Source organism: Sapajus apella, unplaced genomic scaffold, assembly GCF_009761245.1.
Source record: "Sapajus apella isolate SASKATOON/1434 unplaced genomic scaffold, GSC_monkey_1.0 scaffold15, whole genome shotgun sequence".
Taxonomy (NCBI): Eukaryota; Metazoa; Chordata; class Mammalia; order Primates; family Cebidae; genus Sapajus; species Sapajus apella.
In genome coordinates this window covers 9,629,434-9,651,634 of record NW_022436955.1, presented here as the reverse complement: position 1 = coordinate 9,651,634, position 22,201 = coordinate 9,629,434, and positions in this window count along the sequence as shown.

Below are 22,201 nucleotides of genomic sequence, written 5' to 3'. Positions count from 1 at the left end.
CCCCATCCAACTCCACCCCACTCATGCCATTCACCCCACCCCATCCCATTCCACCCCATCCCATCCCATCCCACCCCAACTCATCCTATTCCATCCCATCCCACCCCACCCCATCCCATTCCACTTCATCCCATCCCATCCCACCCCATCTCATCCTATTCCATCTCATCCCTTCCCATCCCACCCCATCTCATCCTATTCCATCTCATCCCTTCCCATCCCATCCCATCTCATCCTATTCCATCCCATCCCATCCCACCCCATCACATCCTATTCCATCTCATGCCATCCCACCCCATCCCACGCAATCTCATCCTATTCTATCTCATCTCATCCCATCCCACCCCATCTGATTCCATCCCATCCCATCCCATCCCACCCCATCTCATTCTATCCCATCCCATCCCATCCCACCCCATCTCATTCTATTCCATCTCATCCCATCCCATCCCATCCCATCCGATTCCATCCCATCCCATCTCATCCCATCCCACCCCATCTGATTCCATCCCATCCCATCCCATCCCACCCCATCTCATTCTATCCCATCCTATCCCATTCCATCACATCTCATCCTATTCCATCTGATCCCATTCCATCCCATCCCATCTCATCCTGTTCCATCTCATCCCATCCCATCCTGTCTCATCTTATTCCATCTCATCCCATCCTATCCCATCCCATTCCACCCCACATATCCTATCCCATCTCATTTGATATCATCTCATGCCATACCATAAATATTTCTTAAGTCGTTGCCTTGGCCAGGTGCTGTTCTGAGTGCTGGGGACACTGGTGAACAGACAGACGTAAGACTGGACAATACAGAATACAGCTTTGCCTTCACAGAGCTAGGAGTCTCATTTATGCTTCTTATCATTTTCTGCCCTTCTTTTCTCCCTATTATCTCCCCTCTCGCCCTTTCTTCCTTTTCTCTTTCACTCTGAACAAGATAAATTGTCCTCAAACTCTACTTAAATTGCATCACTCCTTGGGTGAGAACCCTCATTGATTCCATTTTGTCCCTTACAACAGTTTTATTCTGTGGGACTGTGAGCTCTGATAGCAGGGCTGGCTGGGCTAATTCACTCTGTGAGTGGAACACCTGGCTCATAGTAGTGCTCAGCGGATAACTGTCCCTTGGTTGGATGCTTGCCAATCTTGCAAGACATCCTCAGACCTTAAACTCTTAACTCCTCCTCAGGTCAGTTTGAAACCTTCCCTCCCAGCCAGGCAGTAGCCCTAATGGGCTCTCCACACATTGCTTTTCTTGAACTGATTTCCCAGCAAGGGAAAGTGAGCATTCATTCAGTCCCTGCCCTGTTGATTCAAATCTCATATCCAGCTCAGACTTCACTGAAATCCTTTCTCCACCCTTCCTCCCCTTTCCCTTCCCCTTTCTGACTCACCTTGCCTTGCCCCACCCCATCCTGCATTGCCCTCCTTTTCTTTTCTTTCCTTCCTCCCTCTCTCCCTCCCTTTCTCATTCCTCCTCCTCTCTCCTTCCCTTCATCCCTCCCTTTCTTGTATCCTGATTCCTAACTCTGTGAAGGCAAAGCTGTATTCTGTATTGTCTAGTCTTGTATCTGCTTGTTCACCAGTGTGTCTCCAGCACCCAGAATCAAGCATTATGCCAGGTCCTGTGGATACAAAATGAATCATGAGTAACCTCTGTCTTTGGGGATCTCCTGGTTTAGTGGGGAAGACAGACAAGTAAATAGCTGTAATGCAGTATAATTTTGCCATGACAGATGCATGCATAAGCTGCCAGAGGTCTACAAATAGAGAGCCAACTCATATGGGGTTGGGAAAGGCTTCTAGAAGAAGGGGATACACAAACTGGCACTTGAAGTTCAATAAGAAGTAAGACAGAAGAAAGCTTACCGAGATTGGTGGAGAGGAAGGGTGGAGTGGAAGTTTGAGGTAAGAGCTTCAAACAAGGGATATCACATCTTCTCATTTCCCCAGCTATTGGAGACCTTCTTATTTCTAAATGTTATTTGGAGTCAGAACAAAGATCAGGACCCAGCTCTGTAATTTTCTTTTCTTAGACAGGTTACTTAGCTTCATGAAGCTAAGTAACACGAAACCAGAGTATTCTCTTTTTTTGACTTTACTTTTGGGTTCAGGAGTACCTGTGCATGTTTGTTATATAGGCTAATTATGTGTCATGGGGGTTTGGTGTACAGACGATCTCACCACCCAGGTATACTAATAAGCATAGTACCTGATAGGTAGCTCTTTGATCTTCACCCTCTTTCCACTCTCTACCCTCAAGTAGGCATTGCTACCTTTTGTTTCCATCTTCATGCCTATGTGTACTCAATGTTTAGCTCCCAATTATAAAGTAAGAAAATGCAGAATTTGGTTTTCTTTTCCTCTGTTAGTTCACTTAGGAGTATGGCCTCCAGCTCCATCCATGTTGCTGCAAGGGACATAGTCTCAGTCTTTTTTGTGGCTGTGTAGTATTCCATGGTGTATACGTATCACATTTTCTTTATCCAGTCTACTTTTGATGGGCATTTAGGTTGATTCCATGACTTTGATATTGTGAACAGTGCTGCAATCAACATACACGTGCATGTGTCTTTATGATAGAATGATTTATATTGCTTTGGGGATATACTCAATAATGAGCTTGCTGGGAGGAATGGTACTTCTGTTTTAAGTTCTTTGAGAAATAGCCATACTGTTTTCCATAGTGGCTGAATGAATTTACATTCTCGTGAGCAGTGTTTAAGCATTCCCTTTTCTCTCCAATCTTGCCAACATCTGTTATTTTTGACTTTTTAGAATAGCCATTCTGACTGGTATGAGATGGTATCTCATTGTGGCTTTGATTTGAATTTATCTAATGAATAGTGATGTTGAGCATTTTTTCAATTGCTATTGGCCACATGTATGTCTTCTTTTGAAAAGTATCTGTTCATGTAATTTGCCCACTTTTTAAATGGGATTTGTTTTTGAAATCAGAGTATTCTTAGCACAGGGCCTGGCACTTAGTAGGTGCTCATTAAATATATGTTGAACAAATGAATGAATATTTTCTTGTGTTTATTATTGAAAGTATATAAAGTAATGAAGTTGCTTGTCATATGGTAATTCCCTGTGGTTTTAGTGCTTGTTGTTTTTGCCCTAAAAGAGTCATAGAGAGAAGAGGGTATCGGCTAAGACTTGAGAAAATCTGTGGCTCATATCTTCCTCCCAAGAAGGTTCCCTAACTTCCATTAGCAATTTTTTTTGTCCCAAAACTTCAGATTTGACCTTTCTATTTAAATCTGGATAATAAGCTAAATGGAGCCTATTTTTCTCCTCCTCAACCCCCCAATGTTTCTGAGTAAAATGTCCACGCAGTGGCAGCAGTATTGGCAATGATTCCTTTTAAAGTTGCCAGGTGATTGTGTTTTACTAAATCTGACTTTTTCTTCCTTCACTCTCCTGACCTTTTGCCCTGCATTAAAACGACATCCTTCTGTGTCACAGTCCTGTCAGTGACTGGCTACTGCTCCCTTTGCTATCATTTCTACTCTAATGAGTTGCTCCAATGAGCTTTGCTGACCTTGCTGCCACCAAAGTAGAACGATATTTTAGGCATTCCCTTTGCCTCAGCAGAAACTGGGAGGGCACAGGTGACAAAGAACAATTGGCATTTGTCAAGTCAATAGCTGTGCCAATCACTGTGTTTAGTGCCTCACCTTCAGTATTGCATTTAATCCTTATAGCAGCCATGGCTGTTTTAGAAATTCAGAGTTCAGGCTTCACTCTAGGCTAATCAAATGAGAATCTCAAGGGTGGAGTCTGGACATTGGTATTTTTAAAATGTACTTCAGGCCATTCTAATAGGCAGGCAAAGTTTTAAATCATTGCTTTATACCAGCCTGCCTCCCAGAAAACATGTTTCAGAGAATTTTAGGTGCTGTCCATGTAAATACCAGTTTGAAAATGAAAAGGTACTTGGGAGAAAGGCCATTGGTTATGGTCATAATTTAGATAAGAACAAATAGGCTTTCTAGGGAATACTCTAGTCAATCAAAAATACTATTTAAGCTGGGCACAGTGGCTCATGCCTGTAATCCCAGCACTTTGAGAGGCCGAGAAGGGTGGATCATGAGGTCAGGAGTTCGAGACTAGACTGACTAACATAGTGAAACCCTGTCTCTACTAAAAATACAAAAAAAATTAGCCAGGTGTGATGGCATGTGTCTGTAATCCCAGCTATTCAGGAGGCTGAGACAGGAGAATTGCTGGAAACTGGGAGGTGGAGGTTGCAGTGAGCCAAGATCACACCATTGCACTTTAGCCTGGGTGGGAGAGCAAGACTCCGTCTCAAAAAAACAAAACAAAACAAAATACTATTTAAGCCTTTTGCCCTAACATAAAGGAAGAGGAAATGTAGACAACTACAATACCTAGGGGACATTTGATACAGTAATACAGGAAAAAAGTCTAGCATGAATAGCCTTCCTACATAACAAGGGGCGGTTTTTCACGTAGCACACTTCCTAAAAGTTGTGTGTGGTGGTGCCGGAAGTCAGCCTGGCCTCCTAAAATCCCCTACTGCAGAGGATCGTAGAGAATTCAAACCAGACAAGATATTGTGTGCATTTTGCAAATCCCACACCAAAATGTTTAATAAATTTATTTATTTAGATTAATGGAAAGAGTAACAGGAAGTAACTGGTCTGCTATGCACTCCTCTAAGACATGGAATAATCAGAGACATGGACATCTTGATACTATTTCAGAATTATTTCCCTATGCTACATGTACCTGAGGGTTTCCCTAATTATTTGGTGGGGAGAGATTTGAATTAATACCAGAAATGTACAATAGTGATCTGGCTATTTGTTGTTTGATGCATACTTGTTTATATAAATCATATGCTAAATTATTTTAATGCTTTCCATATTGTGGATTCAATCATTTTCGTCATTATGTTATTGGTTCAAACAACCTTTCCAGGTTTGTAAAGATGGGTACATAAGAATTGTAGGCCTGGCCAATAATGTGTGCAAGTTCTCTAACTCTCAATGGGAAAACTAAGCAAGGCTACCGTTTTACAGAATATAGGAGAAACATCTTTGGAGTCTTTGGGGGAGAGCACTTAAAATAAGTGCAACCTCAATCTTGCACCTTTTAGGGTAGAAAAATCAGTATGTTAAAGTTCATTATTAAATCACAGTAGAGTTAACTGGCCAAATGCATAAATGGATTCCCCCCAAATGTATAAAACATCTTTCATTTTTCCTTGGAATCCTTTAAACATGTTATTGTTAAACAACATTATGGAGTGGCAAAGGTGTGGAAAATGGAGCTAGGTTTCTGGAGTTTAAATCACAACTCTGCCACTTACCAGCTGTGTGGCCTTAGGTAACTCACTTAGCTTCTCTGAGCCCTATGTTTCTCTTCACTGAAAAGGAGATAAAATGGAGACGACAAAAATACTTACATAAGAAGAGTGCTATGAGAGCTAAATCAGTTAATATTTGTAAAACATGTGGACCACACAATAAATGCTATCTACGTGTTTCTTAAAGCAAATTAACTCCCACTAGTATTTCTTGAATATCAATGTGCATTGAATGACATGGAGATTTTGTAGAGGGGCAGACTCTGTTTCTGTAGGTCTGGGGAGGGGTCTGAGATTTGGAATTGCTAACAAACTCCTGGGCAGTGCTCATGCTGCTGACTCATGGCCAAACTTGGGGTGGTGAGCAGTCTACGTCCTTCAGGAAGATGGGAGTGGGAAGGATTCAGGTGTGACTCGTCTGCTCTATTTAACTTGCTCCAGCTTTCCATCAGGTGTAGGTGTTTGAAGTAAACGCTTGGAACTAACCTCTTGTAGTTTCCAAGAGAAAACCCAGGCCTGAACAATCACTTTATTCTCTCCTTAAACAGGATGACTCTGTTTTGTTACTTGGCCACCCAACCACTTCTAATCACGTATGGCACTCAATCCATTAGCTGCACTCTGAATAAGAAATGAATGTGGACTAACACTTCAGACCCTTCCGAACGGAATATCTTAGAGACCAGTCAGCATCTCACTTTGCCAATATGGGCCTCCTCATGGTAAGTACCTGGGAAGTTACCATACAAAAATGATTTGTCTCATGTCTGAATTGAGCACCCTCAGCAGATGACCTCTTTATTACCTCGTTTGGGTAATTTCCAGACCCAAGGAGGAAGGTGAGGGAAAGATGACACCACTCCTCTCAACACCAAGAAAAATGATTTACTCTACATTTAAACTATCTGGTGTTCTGCTTATTTTTTTTTGAATGGATAATCTACAATTAGATTAAATTTGTCATACACCTAGAAAGTTGATGAAAGCTTCTTCAATATCTCTTGGTATATCGTGTATATTTAAAGCATCTGAAAATGGTTTCAGGAAAACTAGAGCCCAAGGCATGCAAAAGACACACTTCTTGAGATAAACACTGAAAAGGCTGAGGGGTAATTGAGAATGATCTATACTGTGATCACATTCATTGTTTCATTTCACATCTGGCAGCTCAGCATTCAGGTGCTAATATGGTTTGGCTGTGCCCCACCTAAAATCTCATCTCGAATTATAATCTTCATAATCCCCAGGTGCCAAGGGAAAGACCAGGTGGAAGTAATTGAATCATGGGGGCAGTTTCCCTCATTGTGTTCTCATAATAGTGAGTTCTCACGAGATCTGATGGTTTGATAAACGTGTAGTAGTTCCTTCAGTGTTCATTCGCTCTCCTGTCATCTTGGAAGAAGGTGCTTTCCTCCCCTTTGCCTTCTGCCATGGCTGTAAGTTTCCTGAGGCCTCCCCAGACATAGAGAACTGTGAGTCAAGTAAACCTCTTTCCTTTGTAAATTACGCAGTCTTGGAAAGTTCTTTGTAGCAGCTTGAGAATGGAGTGATACAGGTGCTTACTTATTCTTGGCTACCTGGGCCTCATGTAGGTGATGGTGCTGTTTGGTAAGTGGTAAAGACCAGATTATAGCCTTATGGTTTGACCAACCAACTGTATATGCTTAAGGGCACCATTGTAAACTTACCAGAGAATTAGGATGTTTCTCCAAGTACGCATGCTTCAACAGGAGGGAGAGGAGGAATTACTTGCAGCAATCGTAGATAACACTGAAAAATAAATCATTTCAAAAAACAATTTTATTTTTTATTTTTTTAAGAGATAGTCTCACTCAGTTGTCCAGGCTGAAGTGCAGTGGCACAATCATAGTTCACTGCAGCCATGAACTCCTGGGCTCAAGTGATCCTCCTACCTCAGCTTCTCAAGTAACTAGGGTAATAGGTGCATGCCACCATTCCTAGGTAATTTAATTTAATTTTTTTTTTTTTTTTTGGCAGAGATGGTGTCTCACTATTTTGCCCAGGCTGGTTTGAAACTCCTGGCCTCAAGTGACCCTCCTAAGGCCTCCCAAAGTGCTAGGATTATAGGCATGAGCCACTGCAGTCAGCCACAAATTTTTAAAGAATACAAATATTTCAACATGATTTGGTGCCCTTCATTGATGACTACCTGCTATTAATCACTGCTTAAATGCCTCCCGATATTTTCTCAGGCTTTTGTACATGTTTTATTTTCCCCATTTCTCCTTTTAAAAATGTTAAATCCTTGTTTTTTAATTGACATATAAATAATATACAGTGAAACGCACAGATCTTAAGAGTCAAATTTAATGAGTTTTCACAAATGCATGCAGCTGCATAACCCACATCCCTGTCAAGATGCAAAACATTTCCTTCATCCCTGAAATATTCCTCCTGCCTCTTCTAATCCATTCTGTCCCCCATCCCCCTGGCCCTCAGGAAAACGCTGCTCTAATTTCTTTCAATAGAAATTAATTTTGCCTGTTCTAGAACTCCATATAAATTGAATTGTACAGGATGTATTCTTTTGTATCTGGCTTTTTTTCAACACAATGTCTTTGAGGTTCATTCCTGTTGTTGCACGTATAAGTGTTTCATTCCTGTTTACTGAGAATTCTTTTGTGTGTTTATAACTCAGTTGTTTATCTATTCATTTGTTGAAGGACATTTGGGTTATTTCCAGTTTTTGGCTATTATGAATAAGGCTGCTATGAATATTCTTTTGTAATTCTTATTGTGCCTGTATGTTTTCATTTCTCTTGGATAAATACATAGCAGCGGAATTGCTGGGTTATAGGGTGTTATGGGAAACTGCTAGACAGATTTCCAAAGTGGTTACAGAGTCTTACACTCCTGACATTAATGTAGGAGAGTTCCTATTGTTCCACATCCTTACCAACTGTGGGCGTTGTTAGTCTTTCAAATGTCAACCATTTCAATGTATATATAGGATTATATCTCGTTTTTGTTTTCATTTGCATTTTCCTGATACTAGGGCTACTGAGTCCCCTTTTCATGTTCTTATTGGCCATTCATATAACTTCTTTTGTGAACTGCCTGTTTAAGTCTTTTTACTCATTTTAAAAATTGAGTTTTTCTGGGTAACCATATGTAGAAAAATGAATCTGGATTCCCATCTCTCACCATATATTAAAATCAACTCAAGATAGATTAAAGACTTAAATCTAAGACCTGAAACCATAAAAATTCTAGAAGCAAACCTAGGAAAAACTCTGCTGGACATTGGCCTAGGCAAAGAACTTATGACTAAGACCCTAAAGACATGCAACAAAACCAGAAATAAATCAATGATACCTAACTGAACTACGAAGCTTCTGCATGGCAGAAGAAATAATCAGAATAAACAGCCCACAGATGGGAGAAAATATTTGCAAACTATTCATCTGATAAAGGACTAATATCCAGAATCTACAAGGAACTCAAATCAGCAAGGAAAAACAAATCCCATCAAAAAGTGGGCAAATAACATGAATAGATACTACTCAAAAGAAGATATGCAAATGGCCAACAAACATATTTGAAAAAATGCTCTTATCATTAATTATCAGGGAAATGCATATAAAACCATAATGAGGTGTCACCTTACCCCAACCAGAATGGCCATTATTAAAAAGTCAAACAATAGATGTTGGCATGGATGTGGTGAAAAGGGAATGCTTTGTGCACTGCTGGGGGAATGTGAATTAGCACAACCTCTATGAAAAATGGTGTGGAGATTTCTCAGGTAACTAAAAGTAGACCTTCCATTCGATACAGCAATCCTACTACTGGGTACCTACCTAAAAGTAAAGAAGTCATTATATAAAAAATATACCTGCAGATATGTTTATTGCAGCACAATTCACAACTGCAAAGATATGGAATCAACGTAAGTACTCATCAACCAATGAGTGGATAAAGAAAATGTGGTATGTATACACCATGAAATACTACTTAGCCCTAAAAAGGAAGGAAATAACATATTTTACAGCAACTTGGATAGAACTAGGGGTTTTTATTCTAAATGAAGTAACTCAGGAATGTAAAACCAAATACCTTACATTTGACTTATAAGTGGGAGCTAAGATACGGGTTTGCAAAGGTATACAGACTGATATAATGGACATTGTAGACTCAAAAGAGGGGAGGATAGGGGTCAGGGATAAAAAACTATGTATTGCATACTATGTACAGTACTTTGATGACAGGTGCACTAAAATCTCAGACTTCATCATTGTGTATTTCGTTCATGTAACAACCACTTGTACCACAAAAGCTATTGAATTAAAAAAAATCAGTTTTCCCTAAAAAAATGAATTTTTAAATAAAAATGATGGAAGTTTGAGAAATTCTTTATATATTTGGTTAAGGGCTTGTCAGATATATATTTTGCAAATAGTTTCACATAGTCTGCCTTATCTATTTTGTTAATGTCTTTTCATAAAGATTTTTAATTTTGATAAAAATCTAATTTATCAAAATTTCCTCTTATAATTAATGTTTTCTCATTCCTGTCTAAAAATACATCTGCCTCAAGGTTGCAAAGATATTCTTCAGTGGTTTCTTCTGGTAGTTTTATTGTTTTTAGCTTTTATGCTAATAGATATGATCCATGTTGAATTAGTTTTTGTGTATGATGTGAGACACAGCATGGTAATGTTTTTCCTTTTATAAATAGCTATCTGTTCTAGTGCTATTTATTGCTAAAACAATCCATTCCCCCACTGGATTGCTTAGTTTGCTTGGCCAGGAATCAATTGGTTATATAAGTATGGATCGTTCTGGACTCTATTCTTCTCTAAAGATCTATGTGTCTTTCATCACCAATGCCACAGCTTCTTGATTATCATAGTTTTATAGTACGTTTTGAGATCTGGCAGTGAAAGTCCTTATCAATTTTACTCTTTCTCAAGATTGCTTAGCTTTTCTAGCTTCTCTGCATTTCTTTTCCCATTTTGAAATGACCTCATCAATTTCTACAAATAGAACCTAAGATTTTGTAAAACTGTGGTTTAACTTAAATCCAGTAAAATGCACAGATCTTAAGCATATAGGTCAACCTGTTTGACAAATATACATACCCATGTAAACAACACTCCTATCAAGGCATTTCACTAACCCCAAAAAGCTTCCTGTGTGTCTTCCTAGTCATCCCTCCACCTCCATAGAAATATCTTCAGTGATAGAAATCAGAACAGTAGTTTAGTTTTGCCTGTCCTAGAAATTCCTATAAAGGGAACCAAGAAGTGTGTACCCTGGTGTGAATGGCTTTTACCTAGTATCATGTTTTTGTTTTGTAAATGTTTTGTTCATTTTCATTGCTGAGTGTTATTCCATTGCATGAATATTCCATAGTTTGTTTTTCCTTTCATCTTTTGATTGGCACTTGGGCTGCTACCAGTTTTTGATTGTTGTGAATAAAGCTTCTATTGATATGTAATGCTTTTTGTGGATATTTGCTTTCATTTTTTCATAGCTGAATACCTTGGAGTGGAATTGCTGGTTGCAGACTACATATATGTTAAACTTGAAAAGAAACTACCAGAACTCTTTCCTGAGTGGTTGTGATATTTTACAATCACTAGCAAGGCACAGGAGTTCTGATTGTTTTACATCTTCACAAATTTTGGGGGTTCATTTTAGCCATCCTACGGGTGTGTCATTGTTTTAATTTGCTATTCCATGGTGACTGAAGTTGGTGAGCAAAGTTATAAATGTGTATGCTTTCTTTTGTAAATGTCTATTCAAATCTTTTTCCTGTTCTTTATTACCTTTATCGTATTATTTGTTTTTATTATTTGTTTGCAAAAGATTATATATGTATATATGTATTATGTATCTGTTACAATATATTGTGTAGATATATATATTAATACGGTTTGGCTCTATGTCCCCACCCAAATCTCATGTTGAATTGTAATCCCCACATATCAGGGGAGGAACCTGGTGGGGGCTGATTGAATCATGGGGGCCGATTTCCCACATGCAGTCCTTGTGATAGTGAGGGACTTCTCAGGAGATCTGATGGTTTAAAAGTGTGGCAATTCCCTCCTCAGTATCTCTTTCTTGCCACCTTGTGAAGAAGGTACTTGCTTCTCCTTTGCATTCTGCCATGATTGTAAGTTTCCTGAGGCCTCCCCAGCCATGTGGAACTGTGAGTCAATTAAACCTCTTCTTTATAAATTACCCAGTCTCAGGTAGTTCTTTGTAGTGGTATGAAAATGGAGTAATACACATATACTTAGAAAATATCTATCTTTTCCATGTAATGTATATATGAATATTTATGTAGAACATTGCCTGTCTTCTACATATCTTTTGTCAGAGATGCGTTATGAATAGTTTTCTTTATGGCTTACCTATTAATTTTCTTAACAGTGTCTTTTGATAAGCATAAGTCATTTTTTTAAATTGACAAATCCAACTAATTTTTTATGGTTATGGCTTTCTATATTGTAAGCAACATTATCTAGGCCAGGTTCACAAAAATATTAATTTTTTTTTCCTAAATGTTTTATAGTTTTAGCTTTTATATTTAGGTCTATGTATCCTACAACATTGATGCATTCAATTACTAGTGCTACAGTTCATTGGTTTTAGATTTACTAGAATTCGCTCTGTAGACTATGCAAATAAAGGTAGCGTCACTGCTTTAAATTCATTCTCTGTGCCCTTCATTTTTTTCCTTTTCGTATTAAACTGCCTAGAGCCTCCAGCTCAATTCTAAACAGAAGTGGCAATAGAAGAGTAGACATCCTCACCTTTTTCCCATTCTAAGTAGGAACACATTAAGTAGAATATTAGTTGTACAGTTTTCATAGATAATATTTAGTAAATGTAAGGAAGTTACTTCTCTTTCTAGTTTGCACATTTTTCTTCCTAAACCATGAATGGATGTTAAGTTTTGTCAAATTTTTTTTTGTACCTGTTGAGATTATCAGAGTTCCCCTCCTTCTTTATTAATGTGTCAAATATTATTAATATTTGAATGTTAAGCTAAACTACATTCCTGGGATAAATCTACAAATAAAAATTAAGAGTTTATAAAACAGAGGTTTAACTTAAATACAGTAAAATACATAGATCTACTCATTCCTATCAAGACATTTTAGTTTAATTATTGATGTAGTTGGATTTATGACTTTTTTTTTTCTTCTTTTCCTACTTCTTTTTTGGATTAATTGAACATTTTCCGGCAATCCATTGTACTTCCTCTATTGACATAGTAAATAAATCTCTAGTCTAAGTTTTACAGTATACATCCTTAACTTAAATGTACCTTTAAGTAATATTATACCGCTTCACATTTAATATAAGAAGCATACAGCAGTGTAGTGCTATTTCATCCTATTGCCTTTATACTGTTATATTCTTGCATTTTACTTCAACAGATGTTATAATCCCAAAATACATAGTCATTTCTTTGCTTTAAATATTTAATCATCTTTGAAAAAATGAAGAAATGACAGAAAAAGTCTTTTATGTTCACCCAGATGTTTTCTATGTGTGGTATACATCATCCCTTTGATACAAGATAGAAAGTCAGATTTACACATTCTCCTTTTCCCTGAAGAACTTCCTTCAAAGCTTCTTATAATGTCGATTTTTTAGCTATACATTTTTTTTTAGGTTTGCCTAAGAATTTCTAAATTTGCCATCATCTTGAAGGGTATTTTTTTCTGAATACAGAATTTTAGAATAACAATCTTCTTATTTTGGCACTTTAGAGGTGTTCTATTTTCTGGATTGCATTACTTCTGGTGAAAAGTCAGTGATTTTTAAAAAAAAATTTTTTTTTCTTCTCCTGTGTGTTATGTCTTTTCTCTGGCTGCATTTAAGATTTTAAACTTTAGTTTCTCGGAATTTGGTCATAAGTTTCAGTGTGGTTTTCTTTATTTACCATTTTTGAGATGTATGGAACTTCTTAAATCTGCAAGTTGATGTTGGCAAATTTGGACAATTTTCAGTCATTACTAAATATTCTTTTTCTACTACAATCTTTGTCTCTTCATTTTGGGACTCTACTTTCATATGTATGAGACTACTTGACACTGTCTCATGATTGGGATTATTTTATTCAGCCTTTTTATCCCTCTGTGTTACAATCCAGATACTTTTTTTAATCTATAAATCTGATTTTTTTTTCTGTAAGGTCTAATTTGCAACTTATTCAATGGATTTTAAAATGTCAGATAGTCTATTTTCAATTTTAGAATTTCTATTTGGCTCTTTTTAAATTAATATATTTATTTTTAAAGCATTTTAAAATTAACGGAAAAATTGCACAGAAAATGCAGAGTTCACATATACCATCTCCTCCCTCTCCCATACAGTTTTCCCTATTGTACAGTTCAATGAGTTTTGACACATGCCTAATGTCATGTGTCCATATTACAGTATCAAATAGAATAGTTTCACTGGCCCTAAAATCCCCAGCCCCCTCGTATTCATCCCTTCTTTTTTCCCTTCCCTCAACCACCTGGTAACTAGTAATTTTTTTTTTTTTTGAGACGGAGTTTCACTCATGTTACCCAGGCTGGAGTGCAATGGCGCGATCTCGGCTCACTGCAACCTCCGCCTCCAGGGTTCAGGCAATTCTCCTGCCTCAACCTCCTGAGTAGCTGGGATTACAGGCACGCACCACCATGCCCAGCTAATTTTTTGTATTTTTAGTAGAGACGGGGTTTCACCATGTTGACCAGGATGGTCTCGATCTCTTGACCTCGTGATCCACCCGCCTCGGCCTCCCAACGTGCTGGGATTACAGGCTTGAGCCACCGCGCCCGGCCAACTAGTGATATTTTTACTCTCTCTCTAGTTTTGCCTTTTCCAGAACGTCATATAGTTGAAAGCATACAGTATTTAGCCTGCTCGGACTGGCTTTTTATCACTTAGAAATATGCATTTAAGATTTCTTCATGTGTTTTTGTGGATTAATAGCTGATTTATTCTTACTGCTAAGTAACATTCCATTGTAGGAATATAGCACAGTTTATATATTGAAAGATATCTTGGTTAAGTCCAATATTTGGGAACTATGAATAAAGCTTCTATAAACATTCATATGCAGGGTTTTGTGTGGGCACACATTTTCATCTCATTTGAGAAAGTACTTGGGAGAGTGATTGCTGGATGGAATGATAAGCCTATGTTCAGCTTTGTAAGAAACCATCCAACTATCTTCCAAAGACTGTACCATTTTGCGTTCCCATCAGCAATGAATAAGAGTTCCTGGTGCTTCATATCCTCATCAGTATTTGGTATTGTCATTGTTTTGAATTTTAGCCATTCTAATAGTGTAGTTCTTTTTATAGCCTTCATTTTTCAATTAAAAAGTTCTATTTGTTCCCTCTTTATATTCTTGTTTTCTTTAAGTGTTTGAATTACGAGGTGTTTTAAGTTCTTGTCTCTTAATTCCATCCTCTCTGACCCTTCTGAGTCAATCTATTGACTGTTTTTTTTTCAGTAAATACAGATATGCATCTCATTTTATCTACTTTGCATGTTGATATAGTTTGGATATTTGGCCCCACCCAAATCTCATGTTGAATTGTAATCCCCAATGCTAGAGGTGGGGCCTGGTGGGAGGTGTTTGGATCATGGGGGGAGACCCTTCATAAATGGCTTGAGCCATGCCTTTGGTAGTAAGTGAGCTCTTACTCTGAATTCACACAAGATCTGCTTGTTTAGAAGTGTGTAGTTCCTTTTCCCTCCTACACTTTGTTGCTTCTGTTCTGGCTATGTGATGTGCCTGCCCTGTCTTTGCCTTCCACCATGATTGTAAGCTTCCTGAGGCCACCCTAGAAGCCAAGAAGATGCCAGCACTGTGTTTCCTGTAAAGCCTGCAGAACTGTAAACCCATTAAACCTCTTCTTTATAAATTACCCAGTGTCAGGTATTTCTTTATAGCAATGCAAGAATGGACTAACACACATGTCTATTAACTTTTTTATTTTTGTAAAATTGTATGCTGAACTTTATGGATGCTCAGTTCTTAGATGTTTAGATTTTGATGTTTTCTTCATTCTACAGTTTTGTTCTGTTTTATTCCAGCAGAAAGTAACATTTACTTGTGGATCTCTTAATTCATTCAAGAATTTTTTAAAAAGTTCTGTGTGGTGGTTCTAGGGCTAGCTTAGCCCTATATCTAAGGCGTAGTCCTTTTACCCTCTCTACCAAATGCTTGGGGTGTTGAATCATCCTTTGATTCTCACTGGTTGGAGCCTCTCAGCCCTGTGTGAGCACAGGCAGTTCAGATCACAGTTACCCAGTAGCTTCTTCATCCCTACTAGATGTGCTTTGTCTCCTCGAGTCTTGCCTTGTGCATTCAGAGCTTAAAATTCAACAAAAGATTCAAGAGAACTCTTACATACGTTTATGGAGTTTCTCTCCTTAGACACCTTCTTTACAGTACCATGCCCTATAAATTCCAGCCACCTCAACCTCTTTCAATTCCAGTTTTTGTTGCCTCTTCCCATGGAGGTATCAAGCTGTAGTGAAACACCCAGGCAGAAAGTCAGAACCAGCATGGGCCTCATCTCATAGCAGACTTGCACTGACTGTTGCCTACATCTGAAATCAGTTATTTCATGTATTTTGTCCAGTATTCTAGTTATTTAATATAGGAAGAAAACTCTGATATCAGGTATCCTTTCATGGCCAAAAAGCAAACATCCCACTCATTCTTTGTGTCAGATTTAACTTTCTTTTCATGAATTTCGTGTTTTACAGCATCAATCTTATTTGGTATGAGACTCTTGTCTTTTTCCTCTCTTTCTAGGAGACAAATCTGATAATATCTTGGTAGTTAGTAATGCTTCGGTTTAACAATATTAACTAGTATTTGTTAATTAGCATTAAGTAGCGCTACTCAGGGCTATCGCTGGCATCTTTATCCCCTGTGGAATAGAAATTACCATTATCCAGCTATTCCAGATGAGGAAAGGAAGGCTCAGTCTGGAGAAGTAATTTTCTTGACACCTCTAAGCTGGTAGTTGTTAGTTTTCTGACTCTAAAGCCTCTGTACGTGTAGATTTTTACTATAGTTTCTACTGTACTTGTAAATTTTCAAACCAACTTCTCAGAGCCTTGGGCCTCAAAGAGTAAGAAAGAGAGGTTGAGTGTATACCCTTACCCCACCCCACCCTATATGCAGTTTGCACTAGAGCAAATATGCTTTTTAATGTTTAACTTATTAGAGTTCCATGCAAAACACATTAAAAGGCTTTCTGCAGCAAACAAAACAAACAAATTTGTGGGACACTATTGTGCCACATGAGACATTAATTTGCCCTTTTAAAATATTGGTTTCCTCCAAGAGGAGCAAGAAACTGCTAAGGAAGGGAGAAAAGAAGTCTGTAGTTTCCTCTCCTTACTGTGTGATGCTGCAGAAAGCGTATGGGCTCTTCAGTTAGAATCCTGGCTCTACCACAAAGCTGTAAAGTTGTCTTTAGTTTACTCACACTTCCATGGACTCAGCTATACAGTCTGCACAATTAGGAAAAAAATCCTCTCTACAACATCGTGTTTTCAATAAACATATGTAAAATCCCTGGCATTTAAGGTCCCCAATGATCCCTGACTTCCATTGTTTGTGCCCTTGTGTTGCCCCCTCTTCCTAAGCATGGGCTGGAGTTAGGGACTTGCCTCTAATGAGGAGACTACAGCAATGGTGATGAGGTGTCACTTCCAAGATTAGGCTACAAAAAACAAAACAAAACAAAACAAAACTGGCTTCTATTGAGTGCCCTCTCTTGCTCTCTCCCTCACTTGCTCTGAGGGAAGCCAGCTGCTATGTCAAGAGCTGCCCTCTGAAGAGGCTCATGTGGCAAGGAAAGGATGTCTCCAGCCAACAGCCAGCAAAGACTGGAGGCCTGCCAATAGCCATGTTTGTGAACTTGGAAGCAGATCTTACCCCAGTCTAGCTTTGCAATGCCTGCAGCTCCTGCCAGTATACCTTGATTGCAGCCTTGTGAGACTCCTGCAGCCAGGCACCCAGTTAGGCCATGCTTGGTTTCCTGACCCTCAGAAACTGAAACATAAATGTTATCATCCTGTTAAATTTTGGAATGACTTGTTGTTAGCAATAGACAATGCATACAAATAGTGTCTGGCACAGAGCTGATGCTCTGTTAATAATAGTTTCCCCTCTCTCCCTGCTTTCCTCCTTTTCCATCTCCAGGGAATGGGGACTTGCAGCAGCTTGACTCTGCTCCCCTGCAGGGATGATGGTCACTTTGGACTCTGTCCTAACAAAAGTAGAATTCTCCATTGCAAGTTCTCCTTTCCTTTTTGACAAGGATTTTATTTGGGTGTGGTGAGAGGTAAAACATATCCTAATTGCTATCAGAGCCGAGTCCTAACACACAGAATTAGATGTGCAAACAGTTGGAGATATGGAAATTGCAGTTCCTATTGTAGGATACCTTTTATAAAAGGTCTAGATGTACTAGACACTTAAACCAGGTACAACATGGCTCCACCACGTGAAGGTGATCTTATATTGTTTCCTGTGCAGGCACATTGGGAATGTATGTGCTTTGTAAGTTTTCTTTTCTTTTTTTTTCCTTCTCTTTTACATTCTCTGGCTGACTGTAAAGTTAAGTCTCTTCCCATGGGATCATGTTGAACTTTTATCTCTTCTATAGGTTCTCAGCTTTCAGCTTCCTCATCCCTTTTTCCAAGTTATGAATCAACAGCTTGAAAACTGAGAAGCCTGAAGTCTTGAGGGTATTGTTCATTTGATGAAATGTCCATCCCTTGGTGATGCAGATGCTTGTGGAATTTCTGGGGTTTGCCTGCTGGGATGAATTTCATTTGATCTCCCTGAGAATTGAAGAAAGTCAAAGTCTTAGATCTAAAGGGAGATTACTGAGGACTGGTCCCTTACTTTGTTTTGAAACCTTGAAATTCCGGAAAAGGCCTCTTTTTTTTTTTTTTTTTTTTGAGTCTCAGATTGGAGGGAAAAAAAATCTCTGTTAGGTATTTGCCAGTGGTTGGTATCTGTTTCAGAGTGGGTGAGGAGCAACTTTATTCTTTAAAAAATATTGTTTACATAACATGATCAAGGTACAAGAATATACTACATTCTGGAAGGGAATTGCTTGAAGTTTATGGTTCATCCATCCATTCCTTCCCCCAAGGCAGCACTCAGAAACCTGCAGAGGCCAGCCAGCTTTAGATGTGTAAGAAGCTTGGGGAAAGGCCATAGTCAGGGGACAGATTTTTGATATATATTGTATATATTTGTATGTGTGTACATATATCACAGTGTATATATACTGACACATATTTGTATATATTTAAAAACTGAGACTGCAAGCCACCCTTAGCCCAGTGACTTTGCTCTAGCACCTCACTCCAAATGTCATTAGATCTCCTGAAAGCTACACATCTGGGGAGTGACATTTCTCGCTATTAAGTTTAGACTAAAGCTGCTTCCCTATGTTAAGTGAGGCCCAAAGATTTCTCTGTACATAGGGAACTATAACATAAATGGATGCGGAAATAGGCTATAACCTACTTCTGTACCAATCACTGAGTCTCGGCCAATCAAAGGCGGCCAACCGTTAAAACCCTGTTCAAATAAGGCAAATGCCGGCTGTAACAAGTCCAGCTACTTGTGGACTGCACTTCCGTTTTCTGCAGTCACTTCCTTTTTCTGTCCATCCATCTTCTTTGACTATGCAGTGATGCCAGTCTCTCCAAACTTACTCTGGTTTGGGGACCAGCTGACTCGTGAATCATTCTTTGCTCCATTAAACCCAGTTAAATCTAATTTGTCTAAGGTTTTTCTTTTAATACCCCTTCCCTTAATTTGAATGCATTTCCTGGATGTGGGGTTTTATGCCATCTGACTGTACCACCATCCACCTCATGGGTGCAAAGTCAGTGCTTGTATTGTTTATCAGTGTGTCCCGTATGCTTACAACAGTGCCTGGCTCACAGTAGGTCCTCAGTAGATATTTGTTAAACATTGTATAAATATTGCTGAACATGTTGACTAAATAAGGATGAGCCCTGTGAGAATTTTCAGAGAATTTTCTCTAAAATGTCGCCCAACATCACGTTTGCTGTACATCATAGTGTTCTCTGATGGGACTCTCTCAAGAAGAACTCTTGGGAGAATGAACTTTCTTGTTTTAGAATGAAGAATAATTGTGTCTCTCCTGGAAAAAAAAGTCACTTTGCTTCAATTCCATGGACATAGATTTCCTCTTCAGGCTGGCTACCAGGAAACTCAAAATATGTATTTGATCAGCCTTTTTCAATTACTTGAGACTTGGTAGGGTCCTTTGTTTTCCTTTAGAAGCATCCTTTTCTCATAGACTCCTAATGTTTGGTGATTCTGCTATCTTATAAGTGTCTTTGGAAGCAAGGTCCGGGGAGTGAATACATAAAGAAAATGCCATAGAAAGTGCTTTTATTCTGTTCATTAATTCTATTCTTTAATAGAATTAAAGAAGTGAGTGGGAAGAGGATGAGGGTGGGGTGAAGAAAACAAGGAATTTAACAGGAAAATAAGGAAGACAGTAGGACAGGAGGGATATGGGGTTGAGCTGAGATCTCCTCCAGGGCTTAGGACATCTCAGGAGGTGGTCTTTGAGGGCCCAATAGACTTCGATAATGCAGTGGGCATGTGGCCAGCACCTCTGGGTCAACTTGTGAGTTGGAAGTCTCTGAAGTTGGAGAAGGAGGCAAAACCATGAGCATATTCTCTAGAGCCACATTTATGTCTCCACTTTGGCCCTATTAGCTGCCACTTGCTTTCTTTGAGCCTCAGTTTTTTATCTGTAAAATGGGGCTAGTGATAGTGTCTTCTTCTAAGGTTCTCTTTAAGGTTCTCTTGGAGGTTCAATGAGGTAATGAATATGAGGTAATGATAACATTGCCAGTGCTCAAATGGTAGTTATTGTTATATTGGTGTTGAGCTCTCTAGATTCCTGTCTCATCTTCCTTCATTTTGTGGCTAAGAAAGAGTGACATAGAAAAGAAGAAAGGAGAAGGTCTCAATTTATCCACATTTACCATCAGGCCTTTCTTGAAAGTTTCCTTTTTAAAAAAACAAAATAAGACAAAACAAATTGACCCCAATTCACTATGCCAAAACCTTGGAAGTTTTCTTCAAACCCAAACATAAGGGGACCGCTTTTAGTTGTCCCTGCGTTTGCCCAGTACCTCCTGTCTGTAGGCAAATCTCATGAACTTGGCATTAGTAAAAATCACAAATATAATCCCAAAGTTTTGATAAGTAATGGAAATTTTTTTTAAAAAATGGAAGACTTCTTCTCAGGGTGACCAAGGGAATACACTGAATTGCATGTTACAGAACAAAACTGTAAAAATCCTTCTTAAAATCCTGATTTTCCAAAGTTTCTCTTCATGCCACTGTCAAATCACTGCAGTTCTCCTTCACTCTTTCCATCAAATACCTTCTTCTTTCCCTCTCAGGCTGTCTTCCTCTAGCTTCCTCCCCTTTCTTGGGCTCTTCAGATTTCTGTAGACCTATATTTAGAGAAAGGATCATCAGGCTTTTTCTGAAAAGGGCCAAATAGCAAATACTTAAGGCTTTTTGGGCTCTATGTTCTCTGTTACACCTACTCAACTCTGCTCTTGTAACAAGAAAGCAGCTGTAGACAATAAGCAAATGAATGGATGTGGCTGCATGCTAATAAAACTTTATTTACAAAAACAGGAAGTGGACCGGGTTTGGCCTATGGCTTGTAATTTGTTGACTCCTGATTTGAAACAACTTATGAATCATTTATCTTCATGTGATGAAACTTCAGTTGATAGTTCTTTCTATCACCCCACTCAGCAAAACTGAAGATTCTTTTTCATTTGTTTTTGAGATGGAGTCTTGCTCTGTCACCAGGCTGGGGTGCAATGGCAGATCTCAACTCACTGCACCATCAGTCTCCTGGATTCTCCTGCTTCAGCCTCCTCAGTAGCTGGGATGACAGGCACCCGCCACCACACCCGGCTAATTTTTGTATTTTTAGTAGAGCTGGCATTTCACCATATTGGCCAGGCTGGTTTTGAACTCCTGACTTCAAGTGATCTGACCACCTCGGCCTCCCAAAGTGCAGGGATTATAGGCATGAACCACCGCACCTGGCCAGCAAAACTGAAGATTCTGTTGTGGATATGCCTATCTTCAGAGGCGCAGGAAGATAAATGGGGTGTCGTAGGTAACCATTAATATTTTATCTATCTAATGTTGATTATACAGGTCAAAACAATTATTTGCTTATGCTGCCTGTAAGACACTTGTGTCAGATAGGACAAAGCCCAGGTAAAACATAGCCCTGGAACTCAGTGTGACAGGTTTTCCCAGGTGATATGTGTGTGTGTGTGCGTGTGCACGCACACATGTCTGTGTCATGTCTAGGACCAAAGTTCTTTTAGCCAATAATGGAAAAAACTAAGGTTCTGTTTTTTTTTTTTTTTTTTGCTTCTTTCACTTTCTCATTTGATTCTGGAAAGATCCTCACATCAAATTGTATAATGGAAAAAGTACTGGGCTAGAGCCAGGGGATCTGATTGCTATTTTGGTTGTATTACTACTCTTATGTTTGATCTTGCATGTTCATGCATTCTCTGGTTTAGGTCTGTCAGGTATTAAACTAGAATCTTTGGTCACCACATTTTTAGTGCTTGATATTTATTTAGATGAAATCGTACCTGAAGCTCAGAAGTGTATGGAATGAAGTCAGGCTGGAGAATGAGAGCCCTGTCCTGACACTCAATCTCACTCCCACTCAAGGGGGACCCTAAAATATCTCTGCTGGAATTCATGGGTTCTAGGCAGCATAGGTGAAAGATTGCTGA